Below are 14,739 nucleotides of genomic sequence, written 5' to 3' on the forward strand. Positions count from 1 at the left end.
TGTCTTGCCTTATTTTCACTGCTTGAGCCTCAGAAGACCGAGCCGACCAAATACGAAGTTGTCCGGTCCGTTCAGCGCATTTTTTCGGTGTTGAAAAAGTTGGTTCTACATGTCTAGTCTATGTGTTCTCTGGTCAGTGGTTTAAGTTACTGCGGTCTCTAAACTCAAATTATATTAGTAGGCAGTGCCCACTACAGGCTTCACGCCGTGGTAGTAGGAGCAATATGGAGGCCATGATGGAGGAGGAGCTGCAAGCTTTCGCGCGCCGTTCCTCGTTGCAGCGATCGCAGCCGTCGACTTGTAGTCAGTCTCCAGCGGCTGAGTGCCAGGCACCCAAGTCTTTAAAAGAAGCGTTAGCCCAAATAGGAGTTACGCTAGAGGGTTTGTCTGCCCTATTTGGGGGGCAGCGGCATATAAATGCACTAATGAGGGAGGAGCTGGCTAGGCTGGTCAGTCTAGTCTCCACAAGACGGCCGAAGCGTTCTGCAACCGACCGATCAATGACTGCGAGGTGCAGACCACGCTGATCAAGAAAGTAACTGAGAAGGCTAAAACAGCTAGCGTTAGTGCTACAGCAGGCAGTAATACGCCCAAGCGGTCGAGGGAAGTTGCCACTGAGCAGAGGAAAACTCCCTCGAAAAAGCCGAGGCACAATAAAAGCGCAGCAAACCCAATAGAGCCAATGGCTCTACGGGCTGCAGCCGATAATACCAACCAGGCAGGTCGACAGACGAGTTCGAGCAGCTGGACGGTTGTTAAGGGACTCAAGCCGCTGCAAAAACGTTCCAGAAGTGACGCCATCGCGGTTTCAGGTGTAAGTGGTTGCAGCTATGCGGACATGCTTCGCGTAGTGAAGAGCAACCCAAATTTAAAGCATCTGAGCGGCGACGTTCAAGGTATTAGGAAGACAGCTAAGGGGGACCTTTTGTTGCAACTTAGTAGGAAGCCGGAGCATAGCGCTGAGGCTCTGCACGAAGCTGTAGGCACAGCCTTGGGTGACCGAGCGGTAGTTAAAACACTTACCGAATCGGCTCAAATTGAGATTCGCGACCTAGATGAGTTAGCAAGCAAAGAGGAGATCTTGGAGGCAATTAGGGTGGAGTTGAAGGATCGCTTCGGCCAGCTTTTGGTGGACAGCAAAGAGCTACGGTTGCTCTTCCAATTGGGAAAGCTAAAACTCTGCTCGAGCTGTCCAAAATTAGAATAGGATGGGTAGTATGCCGTATCCGAGCCGTGGAACAGCTTAAATACTGTTTCAAGTGCTTCGATTACGGTCATATGGCAGTAAACTGTCGCAGCGACTGTGACCTAAAGGGCGCCTGTTTCAGGTGTGGAAAGATGGGTCACAGTACAAAAGCATGCACCAAGCCACCAAAATGTAGCCTCTGCATCCGGAAAGGTGAAAAGCAGACGGACCATTCAGCAGGCAGCTTCAAGTGCCCATCCTACCGTGAAGCTGCTCGTAAAATGAAATGTTAAGGTTCTTGCAGCTTAACTTAAATCATTCTATTGCTGCCCAAGATCTTCTAGAGCAGACCATTAGGGAAAAATGTATAGATGTAGCTTTTCTCAGTGAGCCTCACCACTGTAGAACCAGCTGCCCTAGGACATGGTCAACAGACGTTTATGGCAAAGCTGCGTTGTGGGTATGCGGCAACTCAACGAACGTACTTTCGAATGTTAAGACATTCAATGGGCTCGTACGCGGCCGATATGGTAACTTATGGCTTTACAGTTGCTATCTGGCCCCCAGCATGCAGCTAAGTGAATTCAGGACGGTGCTCGACGAGCTTGCCGAGGATGCTAGGGGTCGGAAGGCCATTATAGCTGGAGATTTTAACTTCTGGGCGTTAGAATGTGGTAGCCTCACAACAAATGCCAGAGGTCGTATCCTACTGGAGATCTTCGCGACACTAGATGTTGCACTGCTCAACACTGGCCATGAGTACACCTTCAGTCGGGCGGGATACGGGTCTGTTATCGACATTACTTTTGTCACTTCATCCCTCTTTCGGGGAGCAACATGGAGCCATTGCGATAGCTATACGGGCAGCGATCATACGGCACTTCTATTCACAATAGCCACCTGCCAGGGCGTCAACCTTGTGGAGGGAGTCGTATCGGCTAGATACTTTTGACTCCGCGGTCTTTTCAGAGGCCATTCAGTCTCTGGGCACAATTGGTAATGCTGAGGCCAGAGCATGCCAAATGGTAGCCCAAATACAGAGTGCCTGCAATAGCAACATGTTACGCCGCAAGCAGTTCACGCGACAACAAGAGCCTACGTATTGGTGGAATGCACAAATAGGTGACATTCGTCGCAAATGCATCCAGGCGAGAAGAAGCTACCAACGGGCTCGCGGTAGGTCTACGTTTTTTGAGAAACAATTAGCTTACCAAGCAGCTAGAAGACAGAGGGCCATTCGGGCAAGCAAAAGAGAATGATTTTTAGAGTTGTGCGACTCAGCCGAATATGACCCTTGGGGCAGGGCATATAAGATAGTAGTTAAAAGACCATACGCAGGTAGACAGGTGCAGCCTACGGATCGTCTGGAGCTTAAATCGATTGTGGAAACGCTCTTTCCAGAACGTTTAAGCTCCATTCACGCCCCTGGGTCCGAGTCTGCTTATCAGGGCTCAACGAGTACTGAAATTGTTTTAGTCACAGAGGAAGAAATCATAGTAACTCTCCGGGGTCTTAGAACCAACACTGCTCCAGGGCCGGACGGGATCCCAAATCGTGCGCTAAAGCTAGCCCTCGCCTTGCACCCTAGTACGTTCGCTGAATTATTCAACGAATGTCTAATTCAAGAGACGTTCCCGGCAAAATGGAAAGCCCAGAACCTGGTGTTGCTACCCAAGGCTGGCAAACCACCAGATGAGCCATTTTCATACAGACCGATCTGTCTCTTAGACACCATGGGAAAGGTGTTTGAGAAATTGATCTGCTCTAGACTGGAGACTGCGATTACTAGCGCCGGAGGCCTGTCACCAAATCAATTTGGATTCCGGAAGGCCCGGTCAGCAACAGATGCGCTAAACAAAGTTGTTGGTCTGGCCACTTCCGCCATCCATGGCACAAGATGGAAGCATGGGACGAAGCAATACTGCATTATTGCGACCCTGGACGTAAAGAATGCCTTCAATACAGCTAGTTGGGATATGATACTGAATGCGCTGTCACAATATAATATCCCTAAATATCTTAAAGAAACAATAAAGAGTTACTTCAGAGGAAGAACACTGGTATACGATACGAGTGTTGGTCCCCAAACTCATACAGTGTCAGCTGGAGTACCCCAAGGCTCTGTGCTGGGGCCTCTCCTATGGAATATCATGTACGACGCCGTACTGCGCTTGGAACTACTAGCAGGTGCGCACACCATTGGCTTTGCTGATGATGTAGCTGTCGTAGCCATAGGAAAGGAACTCAAAGATACAGAGGATATGTGCAGCGAAAGTATCAATCGCATACGAAGCTGGTTGACTGGAGCTGGGCTCGAGCTAGCGGCACATAAAACTGAAGTTGTCCTAGTCAGCAGTCGCAAAAGAGTGGAAACTGCCAATATAAAGATCGGCAGCGTCATCATTGCGTCAAAGAGGGCGATATGATATCTTGGTGTCATGATAGACACAAGATTAACTTTCCGCGAGCACTTAGAATATGTGCATAAAAAGGCAGCTGATTCCTGTAGAACTCTCTCGAGAATCATGCTTAACACGCGGGGACCTAAACAGCAACGACGTCTCCTTCTGATGAGCGTCATTTGGTCCGTCATCATCTATGCTGCGCCCATATGGGCAAGAGCGATGGCAACGCCGAGCTACAGCCGGGGCATTTGCGCGATCTACAGACTGAGCGCAATCAGAGTCAGCTGCGCTTTCAGGACTATCTCCGATGACGCGGGGCTCGTCATAGCTGGTATGGTACCACTGGATTACTTGGTCGCCGAAGCCGTGGAGCGGAATTCGCACGCGCCTGCGCGACTCAACGCTATCAAGGCGAACAGCATTGCACGATGGCAAAGAAAGTGGAATAGCTCAGCTAAAGGGCGGTAGACGCACAAGCTCATCCCGGATCTTGAACCATGGGTCAACCGCAAACACGGCGAGGTAAACTTCTACCTTACGCAAATCCTCTCGGGACATGGATGCTTTCGGAGCTATTTGAAGCGCTTTGGCCACGAGGAATCTGACGAGTGCCCCTGGTGCGAGCGAGGGCATGTGGAGGACGCCAACCACATTCTTTTCGAATGTGGACGGTTCCTGGAGGAGAGGCGTCGTCTGAAAGAGGCAGCGGACCGCTCCATCAGAGCGGACAACATTGTCAACGCCATGCTGGAATCAGAGGAAGCTTGGGAACTAACAAGCACCTTCGCGGCCACAGTGATGATGGAGCTCCGCAGAGTCGAGCGAATGAGAAGACGAGCTGTCCCAGGCTAAGGTAGCGCACAGTGCTTGCGAAGCAATGCTTTACGGCCGTCCCGCAAGCATCGCGCACTATCCTAGCCACCACGCAACTTGCATCTTGTATCATAAAAATTGTCAAAAAACGAATAGAAAAACAAGTAAGAACGTTGCAGTCGGGCGATACCGATTGCAGAAGACTCATTCACAGCCCAAACGCTATCAACCAGAGTATATAGTGCAATTTTCAAGTCTAGTGCGTAACAAAAAACACGGCATGATGCCATTAAAATTGGAATATCATCGATAGCTTTGCATTAAAATTACATACATATATAATTTATACCGGCTTCAAGCTAATAGCAGATCAGCGCGATTTTCCTATGCTTGTGCACACACTCATCGTCTATTCTATGCGTACAGACAGAAGCGCGCCTTTTCTCACATTTTTAGAATTTCGATTGATTTCTGGGCTTTCTAGCCGTTACTGTAGTTTTGTCTGATGACGCTCTCTTATTAAGCTATTCTATTTTAGCAACTGGTTGGTTAAGCAAAGCAGTGGTGCGGGTGCTAAAAGCGACGCAAGTAATGTTAGAGTAAGGAGGTTCGAACCTCTACTATGTTATTTATTTATTTATTTTCTTTTTCATACATATTTCGTTTTTTATAAAATAGATATTTTATTGGGAAGGTGCGAGCTTGACTGAATGGCACTTAATACTTTTCATTTTCTTAGTCGAATAATTTTATAAGTTTAAATTTGTTTCTTCTTAAATAGCCCTCAAATACATATACGCTAATATATACATATGTATATATGTATATATGTAACTCTGCACGCATAGCATCAAGCATTCCAGCCTTATACACGCGCTCATTTGTATGTGTGTATGTATGCACACATAAATGCGTACTCTAGCATATTCCAAGAATCTCGTTGCGATTGATTTGTCTTTGCATTGTGCTTGAATTTCCAGCCACCACTCTGGCTATTGCTCGAAACGACGCGGTTGGGCTGTAGGTTGAAGAGCCGGCGATCTTTATTTTAGATATTTTGACATGAACATGTTATTCGGCTTGGGTGCGAGTTCAAATCCCGCGGAAGACACTTTTTTGTAAATTGCCAATTTTTGTTATTTTAGCTTCTTTTATATATTTTTTCAATTCATAAAAATGTTTCTTTTCGTATTATGAACATCTATTAAGCTTATTTATATGACAAAAGCATAAATAAATGGCTGGCGCATATAAATGTAGCAATTCGGGCACTGTAAATGCCGATTGCCACGCCCCTATTGGTCGTAGACTCCTCATTTTTAGCCAGTTCTTAGAACGAGCAACTGGTTACCTAATTGCAAAATTTGAATTCTTACGCTCAAAAAATGTGAAAATTACAGGGTATATTTCGATATGCCACGCCCCTAAAGAGGCTTAAAAATTATTTTTGGGGCATCGATAGAGGAGGCTACCAGTAACTTAACTATCCAAATTTGAAGCTTCTTGCTCTTAAACTGTAGGAGATATAAACTTTTGCGGTTTGCCACGCCCCCTATAGGCGGACATATATCTACCATAGCTCGTTGGACTTGGGCGATCAGCCCGCGTATATATACAAAATTTCAGATCTCTAGCATCAATAGTGCCTAAAATATAGCAGAATTAAAAAAATCACTATATCTTCAGGTCCGATTTGCCCCTAGTGGGCCTAGATATATAATTATTTCACTCATCTTCATATAATTAAAGCATCAGCTTACTTGCAAAATTTCAGCATTCTAGGTTTATAACTTTAGGAGATACAGTTTTATCCGATTTGCCACGCCCCTAATGGGCGGAGATATATCCGCCATAGCTTGTGATCTTGAGTGGTCGGCGCGGACCTACATACCGAATTTCAGCTTTCTAGCTCTTCAACAAACATGATTTTTGGTATATCGGAAAATGCATTTTCCGATTTGCCACGCCCCTAGTGGGCGGATCGGGACACTTTATAAATCGGAGATATACACGAGTATGTGTTCCAAATTTCAAGTCTCTAGCTTCAATAGCGCCGAAATAGATTGCGTTCATACGGACAGACGGACGGACAGCAAGACGGACATTGCACAAAACCAATATACTCATTTCACTTTCGTGAATGAGTCTAAAAAAAAAAAAAAGAAAAAACATACACACATACACACACACACACATACACAAACATTTACATACACATACACACACACATACACACACAAGCACCCACGCATAAACACGCATGGGCGGCAGTGTGCGCTTACTATGAGAACTTAATTGTTTAATAACTTTTTTATGGACGTGCGATCTTCATGAAACTGTCAGATTATGATTATAACATGAATATGCATGTAATTGCCAAAGCACAAGTCTCTAGTATTTGAAATACGCTTTTTACAAAAGTGATGGTGAGGGGGTGAATTTAGAGGTGGGGGGTAAATTTTAACAAAAACCGAAATTGTATAAATTGCATGTAAGCATACATTAAAAATTTGGAGACTCTAGCAATAAAGGTGTAGAAGATATAATTTTATAACTGGTTTTCGATAAGGTTTTTTATCGATAAAAAAGATCGGGATGAGTTATCAATTTTTAATGATAAACTCGATATCCGCGCTGTAAATACGGACATTTAAAAAAAATTTGAAGTCTCTAGCTCTTATATCTTCTGAAATCGACGCGTTCATACATACGGACAGACGGACGGACAGACAGACGGACAGGGCCAAATCGACTCAGCTCGTCACCCTGATCAAGAATATATATACTTTATGGGGTCTGCCACGCCTCCTTCTGCCTGTTACATACATTTCAACAAAACCATTATACCCTGATTTCCCCATTGAAAATGGGTTCAGGGTATAAAAAGCCGCCTTTTGCCAAATACTTAAATTTTCTTTCCAAATCGTGTTCACATTTACTAATATTCTTGATTAAAGAACAGATATCGTTGTAGCTGGGCGACAGCGTTTGCAGCTGTCGCTGAGTGTGGTTCGGTGGCAAGCACAAGAAAGAGTTGAGACAAAGAGGTCAGTAACGTCTAGAACTTGTCCGTCGCCGAAACTCGCTGGTGCTTCAACAATGAGTAAAGAGAATACTAGTGCTTCAACATCAGAAGTGGGATCTGGCTCGCGACTCAACATGAGAAATGAAACAATAAAATTAAAATTTGTTAATTTGATTAACTTGTAAAAGCCGGCATCTGACGAGCAATTTGAATTGGTGCAACTTCACAAAAATTAATAGCGCAGCGAGGAGGATCATGTTCGTGCATGTTCATGTGGCTTGCGGTGTGTTTTTTTCTTGCTTGGCAATGAAACCGAGAGTGAGCGAGAGATAGAGTGAAAAGTGGCACAAAAATCACAAAAGACAAAAAAAAAAGTGCGCAGAGCAGTGGAGAGCCGCCGCCATGTGTAATGTGCGGATGCTTGCATGCGGAGAATGAGATTCCAGGAGGTTCCAGAATGTTCATTGAGAAAAAAGCTAATTACAAAATTTGTTTGTAATTCATTTAATATGTTGAAGGCAAGTCGTATTACTGGAATGTGCAAAATGTGTAATGTATAAAAATTTAAAATCTTTCGATTAAAAAAAAAAAACAAAAAATATTTCTCGAGTTTGTTTGTCGAGTTTCATTTTGGTGTCATTGGTGTCATTAGTGTCATTTTGCCAACTATAAGTTAACACAAACATAGCATAAGCATATTTCTCTCTCACTTGCCGACGCTTGTGACATGGTGCTGACGAAACAGTATTAAATTCAGCGCCCTGACCACAGCGGACAGCAACAGTAATCTGACTCCTTACATTTGTGTGCGTGTGTCAGCATTATTGTCGAGCAAATCGGCACGCCGATTCGCTGTCCCACACTTTAGTTTTAGTTCTGTTTTGTATTCACGAGAAAACGTCACGATAAATTCATTACTCCGGCACCAGCCGTAAATTAAAAGTTCTTTTATTCTCTCAGCCTAAGCGAGAGTCAACTTGGAAAATAACTTATTTGGCGCCCAACGTAATAAAAGTACTCACGAGAACCCTCTCAATTAATAAGTGCATATGTTAAACACACTTAACAACCAAAACCAAAGTGCAACTTTAAAAATAAATTGACAAGAAACATCTCACTTGTGGAAGTGAAGTGCACGTGCGAACTCAGCAAACTCCGCAAAAACAAGCAGTCGTAAAAAAAAAGCTCTCAGCGAATAACCAGAACTTTCACAAAGCTCAAGCAAGTGCATACACCAAAAGTTTAAAACCAAAATATTTATCAAGTGCACTCACCAAAGGTTCGACACCACACTAACTATCAAGTACACACACCAAAGGTTTAAAACCAAAATATCTATCAAGTGCACTCACCAAAGGTTCGACACCACACTAACTATCAAGTACATAAACCAGAGGTTCAAAACCAGAATAATTATCAAAGGCACACACCAAAGGTGCGGCACTAAGCTAACTATCAAGTGCATACACCAACGGTGCGAAACTAAAAATCAAAAAGCAAATTTCCGCACCAAAGTGCCAAAGCAAAAAACTCATTCTGTCACAGCACCGGACCGGTGTTGGCAGCGTTTGTCACGTAATCGGACCGATTACGGCAGCGTAGCAAATTAAAGCAAGCTATCCACTCAGAAGACTACGACGACGTCAGCAGAGAGCCAGAAACACCAGGAACAGTCAAGCGCCCCTTCAAACAAACATGTAAGTGGCGTGCTCAGTTAATTCACTCCAGACCAAAAAAAAAAAAAATAAATAAAAAATTTTTTTTTTTTTTTTTTTTTTTTTTTTTTTTTAATATTAACTTGACAAGCGTACTGTGTCCATTCGTTAACAAAGCATTTATCCGTGTTAAAAAAAAAAATAAATAAATAAACTCTCTCACGGAAAACCATCGTGAATTTCGACGACGCGCAGAGGCACGCGTTCCAGAAACTAAGGGATATCTTGGCATCGGAGGATGTCATCCTGAGGTACCCGGACTTTAAAAAACCATTTGACCTGACGACGGATGCCAGCTCATACGGCATAGGGGCAGTATTATCCCAAGAAGGAAAGCCCATTACAATGATCTCGAGGACTCTAAAAGATTGCGAGACCAACTACGCTACAAACGAAAGAGAGCTGTTGGCCATCGTGTGGGCGTTAGGTAAACTACAGCACTACTTGTACGGAACTCGAGACATCAACATCTATACTGATCACCAGCCTCTTACCTTCGCTGTTTCAGATAGGAACCCCAACGCAAAAATTAAGAGATGGAAAGCGTACATAGACGAACATAACGCTAAGATACACTACAAGCCAGGCAAGGAAAACTTCGTTGCAGACGCCCTTTCAAGACAGAACATCAATGCTCTTCAGGAAGAGGCCATGTCCGATGCAGCCACAATACACAGTGAGCTGTCCCTGACCTACACGGTCGAAACGACGGAAAAACCCTTAAATTGCTTTAGAAACCAGATAGTGCTAGAACAGGCCCAGTTCCCAAGATATCGTAAGTTCATACTTTTCGGCGAGAAAAACCGCCACATCATCCACTTCACAGAAAAAGTCGGAGTCATAAATGATGACATCAAAGACGTCGTGAACCCGAGCGTGGTTAACGCCCTTCACTGCGATTTGCCAACGTTGGCGGCAGTCCAACATGAGTTGGTCAAGTCATTCCCAAACACAAAATTCTTATACTGCAAGAATTTTGTCTCAGACATTACAGACAAGTCGGAACAAAGAGAAATAGTTGAGGCCGAGCACAATCGAGCTCACAGGGCAGTGCAGGAAAACATCAAACACATTCTTAGGGATTACTTCTTCCCTAAAATGACAAAAATAGCTAATGAGGTGGTAGCGAATTGTAGAGTTTGCGCCAAGGCAAAGTATGACCGACACCCGAAAAAACAGGAGTTAGGTTTAACCCCGATCCCCTCATATGTCGGCGAAATGTTGCACATCGACATCTTCTCCACCGACAAGAAAATGTTTTTAACTTGCATAGACAAATTCTCGAAAATGGCCGTGGTATATCCAATAACGTCCCGGACGATAGTAGACGTCAAGACGCCCATTTTGCTGCTAGTAAACTTGTTCCCCAGAATCAAAACAATCTGCTGCGACAACGAGGCGGCATTCAATTCCGAGACAATCACGTCTCTTCTAAAAAACGGCTACAACATAGACGTCGTAAACACGCCCCCTCTGCACAGCGTTTCTAACGGACAAGTCGAACGCTTCCACAGCACCTTGGCGGAAATAGCCAGATGCATGAAGCTAGACAAAAAAATTGACGATACCGTTGAGCTCATCCTAAGAGCGACAACAGAATACAACCGGACAATACATTCAACAACTGACATGAGCCCAATCGAGGTCATGTACTCAGTCTCAGAGGAAATCGCGGAAAATATAAAGCGAAAACTCGAACACGCACAAAAGAACAACATGAACAGGTGCAACCCGACCAGACAGAACAGGGTGTTTGAAGTCGGAGAGACGGTTTTAGTGAAGAGCAACAAAAGGTTGGGAAAAAGGTTGGGCAGACCTAGGAACGTCTGTTCTTATTAAGGGGAGGGTGGCCCACAAGGACAACTTAAAGTAAAAAAAAAAAAAAAATATATATATATATATATATATATAAATAGAAAGAAAAATAACAAACAAAAAAAAATTGCAAAAATCGTAAATAAATAAATAAAAAAAAAAAAAAAATATCTATATCTAGAATTAATCACTTCTCTCCGGACAGGCTCCTCGTCGTGTCCCTACTTCTTATTACAGTTGCTAAAGCTCGGATCACCGACTACTCCCACTCACGAAACACGAAATTGACACGCCCCACTTGTATGAAGCTCTTCTAGCTAGGAACAGGATGCTTATAACAGAGATTCAAAATTTAATGCTCACAGTAACGCTGGCGAGGTCAAACATAATAAATCCCACAATATTTGATAATCAAGATTTGGAGTCAATATTAACTGAGCACCCCACATCTGTCCCCATTGTCTGTCTGATGGAAGCTTCCAACATAAGGGTACTACAGTCCGATAACATAATACACATAATCATAGATTATCCCATGGTTAAGTCTATGTGTAAGAAGGTCAACATTTTCCCGGTCTCGCACGAACACATCGTGCTACAGCTGGATGACGACACCGTAGCGGAGTGTGACAACGAGGCACTGGCGGTCACTAGCTGCGCAGCAACAACATATGCGCCCTTCTGCAAGCTGGCGGTACATGACACTTGCGCCCGTGGACTACATTCGGGATCCGTGGCACTCTGCCGCACACAACCCAGCCACTTGGAGACTGTCACCCAAGTAGACGACGGCGTTCTGATCATAAACGAAAGCCCGGCCCAGGTGACCACGGACGACGGCCCAACAATATCAGTAAACGGCACCTTCCTCGTCACTTTCGAAACGTCGGCCATAATCAACGGGACCAAGTACGGAACCAGAGCGAAGCCCTTAGCAAGAAACCAGGCATCGCCGTGTCACCTCTTCTCAACGTGATCAGCCACGACCCAGTCCTCAGCATGCCACACCTTCAGAGGATGAATCACCACAACCTACGCGTCATCCAAGAGCTCCAAGAAGAGGTACAATCTGCCGGGTCACCCAAAATCTGGCTTATCATTGTCACCGGGACCAGCGTCATCATCAGTGGCTCCACACTCATCTACTTAGTCTGGAGGAGAAGACGAGCCTCGCACGAGATCCAGGGGGTGATTGAAAATTTTAGGTTGAACGAGGTCGGTCAAAATCTTAAGGGAAGAGTAGTTAACATAAACATAGCATAAGCATATTCCTCTCTCACTTGCCGACGCTTGTGACATGGTGCTGACGAAACAGTATTAAATTCAGCGCCCTGACCACAGCGGACAGCAACAGTAATCTGACTCCTTACATTTGTGTGCGTGTGTCAGCATTATTGTCGAGCAAATCGGCACGCCGTTCGCTGTCCCACACTTTAGTTTTTAGTTCTGTTTTGTATTCACGAGAAAACGTCACGATTCATTACTCCGGCAGTAACCGTAAATTAAAAGTTCTTTTATTCTCTCAGCCTAAGCGAGAGTCAACTTGGAAAATAACTTATTTTATACAGCATTTTCATTATTATTATTGGACGGACACAAATATTGTCGTTTTTATTGATTGTTAATTAGGCATCAAGAACTAAACGTAACATATTTTACAGGACACAAAGATGGTGTGCTAATTTATAGATGTTTTCATTTGATTTGCAGTACATAGAGGGCAGAAGAATGGGTAATGTTGACTTATTTTCTAGAAATCTCTCACGCATTAGTGAGTATCATATGGCTGTACAGCGCAAAGACTCTGACGGAATTCATTTTGTGAATAAGTTGCAATTCTTTGGCCGAGGCTCGATCCTTGCTTTGATTCCCAGGGGTTAAATGTTGATGTCAATCAGCTTTTTGTATTTCACTTGTAATTTATTTTGATAAATGAGTAAAAGAAAGTCTTAAAGGGTGAGGAGAGTTGAGAAGAAAGAAATGAAGGCGTTGAAAGAGACGTCCGTAGTGAGTAGGAAGAGTAGTGGAACGTAACATGTGAGACACACTGTGGATATCAGACACTATAACTCAGAGTCTTACTGATAAACATGTCATTGGTTTGTTAGCGCTGTTAGGGACACGAGTTAATGTGTTATCCTATCGACTCGCTGGTAGTCACTGACAGTAGGATTTTAGGTATGATGTTGTCCTGATGATCTAAGTAATCTTCATGTAAGAGTAGTCAGCTAGTAAAATGCCTTTGCTATAATTATTTTATGTTGGAAACTCTGTCAATTGCCTAGTTCGTTTATACTTTGTACTCACGAGGACGTGTAAATGTCAGAATGGCCGTAGTGAGATTTGTTTCAAAAAATAAATAAATAAACAATAAACGAAAGAAAAAAAAAAAGAAAAAAAAAAAGGTTTTTAAAGCAAATTTACAAGTTAAAAGTACTATGATATTTTTTGAAAGATCTCTCTTTTTTTTTAAATTAAGAAAGCTTTCGAACAAAGTTAAATTTAAAGTTTAGAGAACAGTTGTAAGCATCTGAATTGTTAGAAAATTAATAATAGGAACAAATAGTTAAATAATAGAAAATACAATCATACTCATGATGATATGAGGAAGTTGCCAGATTGAGTGGATGTATGTCAGTTGAATTCGGAATGTTGTGATGATCATATGAATGATATTGAAAGTGAAACTGTTGGAAGAGACAGTAATGTTCTGAGAAACTGTTGGAAGAGACAGTATTGTTTTGAGAAGCTGTTGGACAGTAATGTATTGAGAAACTGTTGCAAGGGACAGTAAGGTATTGAGAAACTGTTGCAAGAGACAGTAAGGTATTGAAAAACTGTTGAAAAAGACAGTAATGTGTTGAAAAACTGTTGCAAGAGACAGTAATGAGTTGAATGATAGAGAAACTGTTGAGAGAGACAGTAATGTGCTGAATGAAAGAGAAATGCTAAAAGAGTCAGTAATGAGCTAAATGGAAGAGAAATGGTTGAAAAAGTCAGTAATGATCTGAATGGAAGAGAAATGGTTGAAATAGTGAAGATAGAACGGCTGCTTGAAGAGCTGATAAGAAAAATGAGAATTTGTCATAGTGCAAAAAAAAAGATCAAATGCTTTGATGATGACGTGTGGTACATAAGATATTTTGATGTAGGTCAGTTGGAACTATGATACTGTAAAGAATTATAAAGACAGTTGGATTATGTTAGTTCAAGAATGAAATTAAAACCTGAAGATAATATTCTGTTTGGAAAATATTTGTAATGAACGAATTTATGAGAGGATTTATTGAGTAAAGCTTTTTATTGTAAGAGTTACACGAGGCCGTGTTAAGGTCAGGATGGCCGTGTCGAAGCGCAAGTAGTATTATTATATTGGCGCGCACTGTAATTGCGCTTTCTACCTACTTGCCTATTTCCCTTTTTGCGTGTCTTCGGACTTGTGTGTGTATGAGTTGAGCCTGTGTGTTCGATGCCCTTGAACAAAGAATGCTGTATTACAGAGTATGGTGGTTGTTTTGGTCACACATGAGCGCAACTTGCATAGTTAAGTTATTGAGAGTATTTGGTGGTCAGTATGTGAAATAGGAGCTGCTTGCTATTTCGCGACTGTTGTAATTTCATAAGAATATTGCGTCAGCCGTTTGGCGTATTGTAATTGGTCGAATATGATTTGTAGCATAGAAATGTCCCGTTGTAGCTGGGCGACAGCGTTTGCAGCTGTCGCTGAGTGTGGTTCGGTGGCAAGCACAAGAAAGAGTTGAGACAAAGAGGTCAGTAACG

General features: G+C 43.1%; 1 protein-coding gene across 2 annotated transcripts in view; it reads left to right on the forward strand.

Annotated features, from left to right (window-relative positions):
* The window catches only part of LOC149268278 (uncharacterized), a 49,825-nt gene continuing 35,086 nt past the window's right edge, over nucleotides 1-14,739 (forward strand). The window contains exons 1-2 of one of the 2 annotated variants that reach the window (XM_089474786.1): nucleotides 1-9,126; nucleotides 9,236-14,729. The gene's annotated coding sequence lies outside the window, so the exon portion shown is untranslated. The remainder of the gene's footprint in view (nucleotides 9,127-9,235; nucleotides 14,730-14,739) is intronic. The other variant, XR_016271148.1, reaches the window with a different exon arrangement.

Source organism: Drosophila arizonae, chromosome X, assembly GCF_054131065.1.
Source record: "Drosophila arizonae isolate 15081-1271.41 chromosome X, UAZ_ARI_1.0, whole genome shotgun sequence".
In the NCBI taxonomy this organism is placed as follows: Eukaryota; Metazoa; Arthropoda; class Insecta; order Diptera; family Drosophilidae; genus Drosophila; species Drosophila arizonae.